This window comes from Mus pahari, chromosome 4 (assembly GCF_900095145.1).
Source record: "Mus pahari chromosome 4, PAHARI_EIJ_v1.1, whole genome shotgun sequence".
NCBI classification, from domain to species: Eukaryota; Metazoa; Chordata; class Mammalia; order Rodentia; family Muridae; genus Mus; species Mus pahari.
The window spans coordinates 83,262,121-83,269,542 of record NC_034593.1 but is presented as its reverse complement, the minus strand read 5'-3'; the positions used below and the strand labels follow the sequence as shown (position 1 = coordinate 83,269,542).

The 7,422-nt window shown below is 40.8% G+C and overlaps 1 non-coding gene and 1 pseudogene across 1 annotated transcript; one reads left to right on the top strand and one right to left on the bottom strand.

Moving 5' to 3' along the window:
* Positions 1–5,117: 5,117 nt before the first annotated feature.
* LOC110320452 lies at positions 5,118–6,002 on the bottom strand (annotated as a pseudogene).
* A 655-nt stretch (positions 6,003–6,657) lies between these two features.
* On the top strand, positions 6,658–6,761 carry LOC115064003. The gene has a single exon (XR_003843843.1). It is a non-coding gene; the product is annotated as a U6 spliceosomal RNA (small nuclear RNA).
* The last annotated feature ends 661 nt before the right edge of the window (positions 6,762–7,422 follow it).

Here is a 7,422-nt window from a genome sequence, read left to right as displayed (position 1 = left end):
TAGGGTATATGCCCTAGAGTGGTATAGCTCCAATTTTCTGAGGAACACCAGACTGATTTCCAGAGTGGTTGTACCAGCTTGCAATTCCACCAACAATGGAGGAGTTTTCCTCTTTCTCCAGATCCTTGCCAGTATCTGCTGTCACCTGAGTTTTTTGATTTTAGCCATTCTGACTGGTGTGAGGTGGAATCTCACGGTTGTTTTGATTTGCATTTCCCTGATGACTAAGGATGTTGAACATTTCTTTAGGTTCTTCTCAGCCCTTCAAGTTTCCTCAGCTGATAATTATCTGTTTAGCTCTGTTACTCATTTTTAATGGGGTTATTTGGTTATCCGGAGTCTAACTCTTTGAGTTCCTTGTATATATTGGGTATTAGTCCTCTATCAGATATAGGATTGGTAAAGATCTTTTCCTGGTCTGTTGGTTTCCCTTTTATCCTACTGACAGTGTCTTTTGTCTTACAGAAACTTGGCAATTTTTCTTTTTTTTCCTTTTTTTTCTTTTTTTCTTTCTTTCTTTCTTTTTTTTTTTTGTTTTGTTTTGTTTTGTTTATCAAGACAGGGTTTCTCTGTATAGCTCTGGCTGTCCTGGAACTCACTTTGTAGACCAGGCTGGCCTTGAACTCAGAAATCCACTTGCTTCTGCCTCCCGAGTGCTGGGATTAAAGGCGTGCGCCACCACGCCTGGCTGGAGGTCTCATTCTTGATCTTAGAGAATAAACCATTGGTATTCTGTTCAGGAACTTTCCTCCTGTACCCATGTATTCAAGGCTCTTCCTCACTTTCTCTTCTATTAGTTTCAGTGTATCAGGTTTTATGTGGAGGTCCTTCATCAAGCTTATGAAACATGTTTGTATTTTAGGACAGAAACAAGTGTTCCTGGGTTGTTTATGACTGGTTGTAACCCTTTATAAAATGTAGATCGTTATATGTTACCTTAGATGTAATATTTTCCCATTATTTTATTCTCCTGTGACAGAGACTAAATGACTGATGTTAGAGAAGAAAATATTTCTTAATAAGATCTCTCTGTCTCTCTCTGTCTCTGTCTCTCTCTCTCTCTCTCTCTCTCTCTCTCTCTCTCTCTCACACACACACACACACACACACACATTTGAAGTTATCTTCTTTGGAACTAATGTCATTAGCTTTTTCTTCAGAGACATGTGCAGCAATATGTATCCTTATTAATGGAAAGAGCGGTTCAGTGTGCTAATTGGAGATTGAGGAACCCCCATTTCTCTCCCAATAGCCATTTCAAAGAGTGAGGGGCTCCTACCCATTGTCTCTTTCTCAATGGCCATTTCACTAGGATTGTTTAATGCCCATAAAGCTTATCCTGCCAGGAGAAGGTGCTCACAGGGAAGGGGAATGTGTATCTACTTGTCTTACCACATGGCAATGCTATGGATGGATATGGAATGGGGCAATACGTAGCTTCTCATTCCTTTGATTTGCTGATGGTGCCATGGCTTCAGAAATACACCATTAGAAGAAGGGTATATTTTAATTAGCAGCTACTTTCAGGAATTTCTGGGCTGCAAACAAAAGTCCATCTGCTTTCTAGTCTAAGATCCTGGTGTGAGAGAACCTTCCATCTTCTTCCCTAAGACACTGTTTAGCCTGAGCTCCTGTTAGTATTTGATTTCCCCCAAACTCATGTGGAAACTTTAACCCCTAATTTTATGGCATTAGAAGAGTAAACTCTAGGAGAATGTTTGAATTATAAGAATGTGTGAGACAGAAGTGGATGCTCACAGTCAGCTATTGCATCTTAGCTGTTCTGATGTCATTTGTTTCAGGATCCTGAAAGGGCTAATATTTCCCTAGTTTCCTGTATGTGAATGTCTTGAGAAACCCCCCCCCCCCTTTCTTGAAGGTCTCCAGATTTCTAGATCTGGTTCCTGCTCTCCTTAATAAAAGATCCTCTCATGGAAACTGTTCATTTCTTTGTACTTTAAGTTAAACACATTTGACAGAGTATGCCTTAAGAGGCAAGCAGCATGGATTGCAATGGGAGCGCATCTGGAAGCCAAGGGAAGCTTATGTAGGAAAACAGCAAGAGAATAAGCATTTTGCTGTCTAGAGCTGGGGCTCACAGTTCTCTCAATTGTGCTGCAAAAATCCTGGAGCCTTAGATGCTTGGCAGAAATGAAACATTGATTTTACATATTTTGTAATTCTTCAGAAGCAAGGACAGGCACCATTTTTGACCAGGTGGGTAGAATCTTATAAGTTATTGGGAACCACACTTGGAAAGTATCCTCTGTCTTATTTTGGCAACTTCACATCAAAACCTTCAGAAAGTCTCAGCCAAGAATCTGCACATGAAATGCAAGCCATCTTCTGTTGTTCTTTCAGATGCTCCATCCCTACCAGCCTATGGAATCTTTTATCCTAGAGAAGAAACTGCCTGGCCCTGGAAAAGCAAAGGATATGAGGACTTCATTGCAAGGTTCCAGATGGGAAAAGTGCCATCTCAGGGAGAATGGGCATCCTGTTACCCACACAAGGCAGCCGCTGGTCTAGAAGGATGGCTTAGGAGGAGTTCTGGACTTAACTGATGCCCCCATGTGCTATGATGGAGGCCTGTAGCCTTTCAGACTTACTTCCTTGGTGGATTCTGTTCAGGTCTTGTAACTTCATATCAGTGGTAACGCCTTCCTTCCAACTGAGCAGAACTAATTGCCAACTCAAGGATTTCTTGTTACCATAATAACACTTATTTGAGTCACACTTAGGCAAACCTGGAGGAGAGATGCACAATACATACCATGACTGTCGTTACATGTCAGAAAATCTATCTCTGTATGGTATGTAGTTTGGTAGATTTAGGATATTCAAAGGGTATAATTATCTTCACTACTTTTAAAAACACCTCTATTGTTGTCAGAACAAAATCTATACTCACTATAACCTGCATTCCCAATGCCCTATTGCCCCTCAAGACAGTATGTAACTGACACAATTCAAGAAGAAGAGCATCTTGTTCTGGTCTTTTTCACTTAACTTATTTTTAAAACCCCAAGAAATCATTTAATAAAAATTTTTCCTAAAAGGTGAGCTAGAGTGATGGCTTAGTAGTTAAGATCTCTGGCTGTTCTTTCTCAAGAAGTATTTTTATTTCCAGCACCCACATGGTAGCTCTTAAAAGCCTGTAACTCTTGTTACATTGTGGTATATGACACCCTCTTTTGGCCTCTGTGGGCACCAAGCATTTAAGTGTTGAAGAGGCACATGCAGACCAAATACCCATACATATAAAATAAAAATTTGAAAAAGTTTTAAAAAGCTGTTTCTAAAAAGCTGATCTATATGGAGACAAAGTTGCCTGGGTAATACTTTCATTGTCTTGCTTTATAGAGTTATTCTTGTTGTTTTAATATTCTTTCTGTGTCCTATTAGTTGACATTTGGGGTATATATACTTTTTCGCTTTTCTAGATAGTATAGAATACCACATTTTCTTTTTCTTATTTTAATTCTTGAGCTTTCTTTACTTTTCTTTCTTCAGTGTCTTAAAAATGGATGGTAGGTTGTTGGTCTGATAGTTTCCTCCTTTTCAATATATTAGTTGTAGGGATTAGTGTTCAAGACAACACAAGATGAAGATCTCAGGACAAAGGAAATTCATTTGTCTCAGAGGAACAAAGGTCAGGGAGTAAGAGACAAAGACACGAATTAGAAGATAAAGAAAAGGGGTAAAGGAACAAGGGAAACAGGGCAGGGATACTGTGCTGGGCAGGGGCTAGGGATGATGACCAAGGACTGCCTCAGTATAGAAAGGGAAAAGTGTGGTCCATAGCCTAGTGGAGTTTAGAAAAGTAGAAGGAGAAACCCAGTGTTAGGATGAGGTGTTCAATTTTGATTGAACATCTTAATTAAGGCAGGAGAAAGGGGTTCTTTGATTGTTGGTTTTTAAACTGTGATAACTGGACCTTGGTAGTTAGTCTTAAGAGGAGGAAGTGGCCAAATAAGGGAATGGTGGCTAATTTTGAAAATGTAATCTAATGGGTTTTAGCAAGGCAAAGGGAATGATGGAGAAGGGTAAGCCTGTCAGTCATGTTTGGCATGTTGGAGGCGGCAACAAGTATCGCATCAGAGTGTGTAATATTTTCCAGATTTCTTTACCAAAACGCCCTTTGTTGGCATCACTCATTTGATTTGTGCTAAAAAAAATTCTGTAAATATTTAGAAATAAACACTAGAAAGAACTGTGTTTCTAAACTTCCTATCACTCCTCAAACAACCAGTTTTCATGAACTTTTGTGAGGGTCTAAAATCTAATCGCTCTTCCGTGGCTTCCCTTCTTGATCTGGGCTCCTGTTATTTGAGCATGCTGCTAGTGGGCAATGATACTCAAAAATACATTAGAGCAACATGCAGCTGAGATGCAGGGTAGGCACTAGGAAAACAAACAAACACACAAACAAACCTAATTAAACCAAACCAAAAAAACAAAACAAATAAAAAAACCTTGTGTACCTCTCAATATCATGAACACATACTATTCCACAGCTCTTTCTGAGGCTCAAAACCCAGGAAATAAACAATACAAGGTGCTGGAAATTCTTGAATCTTCCAGAATTTACAAAACCCCTCTCCAAGATTTATATATGTATTAATGAATGCTGGGAATGAGACATTACAGCCATTGGAGCTGCCTGCAAGTCACACAAGGAGCTTCAAATATTCAGCTTTCATGAGTTATCATCTATGCTAGGTGGACATTGTGATGATCCATCTGCCCTTTAAGCCCAATAAATATTAGTTTGCAAAGCTGAACTTTGGGAGAATCATTTCTTTGATCTGCTATTGGTGTCCATATCTGAAGTGAGGAACCTTTATCTTTTTCTTTTTTTCCCCCCCAACAAATCACATGAAAGGAAGAGAAAGAACCAGAGTTGTAGAATGGGATTTCCTGGGTGTTTTGTCCTCTAATTTACAGACAAAATATCTCTTGGGACTAGTCTCCAGCCAGTCAGGACCTGGCTGCTTTCTTTCACCACTAATCCTGCCCTTTTCTCATAAAACTCTTTTTTTTTTTTTTTTTTTTTTGCTTGATCAATATGTTTATTGTCTTTATGAAAAAAATCTTCATAGAAAACTGCTTTAGCTTTAAGCAGCTCTTTCATGAGCTCTGAGGAAGCTTGCCTTCTTTTGAGCAACCCGGTCTTTCTTCTGGGCAAGAGACATTTTGGGACGATTCCACCTCTTCTTCTTCACTTCTCTCTTGGGCTTCTTCTCATACACTGGCTTCTCTCAGATAGCAGCATGAGCTTTCTTATACATCTCCTCCATCATATCTGGAGTTATGTTGTTCTTGATGTACTGAGAGAACTGTTTCTTGTACGCATCTTCATCTTCCTCCATTAGGTAGCGCATGTAGTCGGCCACATTCTGACCCACGATGTGCTTCCGATGTACCTCTGCATTGAACTCCTTGCTTTCAGAGTCATAACCAGGGAATCGTTTGGTACTATGAGGGATAGACAAGCCTCCATCCACAGCTCCCTTCAGGGCCCCAAAAACTTTATTGCCAGTTGTAGTTCGGGCAAGACCTGCATCCAGATAGCAAGTGAAGGCACCAGGCTGACCGTCAATGCTTTCCACATTTTATTCACCTCCATTCACCTCCACTTGGCCTTCATAGATCTTGTCCATGACAAACCTATTCAGAAGCCTGCAGGCCAGCAGCAGGCCAGTGCAATAGGCTGCAGCATAATTTGTCAGGCCAACTTTCACACCATATTTTGGAAGTTCATGTGCATATGCTGCACAGACGATCATATCCCCTTCTATACGTGCATATGCAATCTGGCAGATGATGCCACGAACGATCATCCTGTATTTGGGTGTGTTGTATTTATTCTTGTCCTGGATCACCAATCGTTTCCAAGCATAGTAGTCAGTTTTACCCTCTCACCGCCTCCGGAATCTCACTTGGTACCTTTTAAAGAAGGCCTTATTCTTGACGACTTTCACGAACCCCATCCTGCGGAACAGAGACCCGCAACCGCGGCTCCACGCAGACCTCTCTCATAAAACCCTTACCTCCAACTCCTCACAGGTTTGCAACATCCAGAGACCCAAGAACTTTTGCCTGGAGCTGCTACTAGGGCACCTTAGTGTCTGCTGCTTAGCTCTCTGAGCATCTACATGAACGTCTTGGAGAAAGATTCAGAAGTCAGAGTCCAGGACCACAGAGATTACCACCAGATCCCCTGTTTCTGGTTCAGAGACTCAAGGTCTATTGGAAGAAGGGAAAGGAGAAAGAAGCGTAACAGTTCCCTGAGAAGTGCTCTAAAGCCTTCCAAGTATATGCTTCTTACCCTCTCTGAGGGCTTCTTCCTTCTTCTTCTCTTTCTGTTTCTTTTAAAACTGCTTTTTTCTTCATCTTTTTGTCTTTAATTTTTTTATGTGTATTGTAGTTTCATCTGTACACATCTGTCTGTTTAACACATATGTGCAGTGTACATGGAGGCAAAAAGGGAATGTCAAATCCCCTGGAACTGCATCTACAGATGACTGTGATGCACCATGTGGATGCTGGAAACCAAACCTGGATCATCCAGAAGAGCAGCAGCTCATGCTCTTAAACTGTTGTGCCATCTCTCTGGCCCAGATTTTCTTTCTTTATTTAAAAAAAAAATAATGCTTGCTTTTAGAAGCACATGTGCTAAAATTGGAATGATACAGGGAAGACTAGCATAGCCTCCACACAAGGATGACATGCAAATTCATTAAGCATTCCATACTTAAAAATAAATCAACCTGGTATTCTAGACCAGTTAACTGTGATAGACATTTAACCCATGAGGTGATAAACGCATCTACCACAAATGGGTATGGCACAGTCCTGGTTGTATAACTTGCTGTGTAACGGGACAGTCAGGTAAATAAGTCACTGCATCAAGTGACAAGCTCACAGATGAACACCTGAGGAGTAATCATATGTAGGCAAGAGTTCACAGGTATAAGTTTTTTGTTGCCTCATGTGTTGGGATGTTGTCATTTAATGTCACTTGGGAGTGCCTGAGATGAGGTCAGCAGTCTATCAGAGATGACAGTGTTGGGAATGCAGAAGGAACAGTGGGATAAGGAACTCCACCCCACCAAAGATGGGGGTGGGGTTGGAGGACGGTAGCTGTTTCCGGGGCACTGAGAGTAATGCATGAAACCCAGGAAGCACTGAGGTCTCTAGAGAGCTGACTCTCTACACAGAGCTCATCTCTGAAAGTAAAATTTTATGTATAGTAAGAGGAGAATAATTCTCTCAGTCAAAATGCTCAACGAGGAGCCCAGTATTCCTGGCTTTAAATCTTGATCTCTATGGGTGATTACTGTCTTATGGTATGGGTGTTCCTGGGTAGACAATGCTCTGTGTGGTGAAAATACAAAGTAGTTCAGATATCATAAAAAG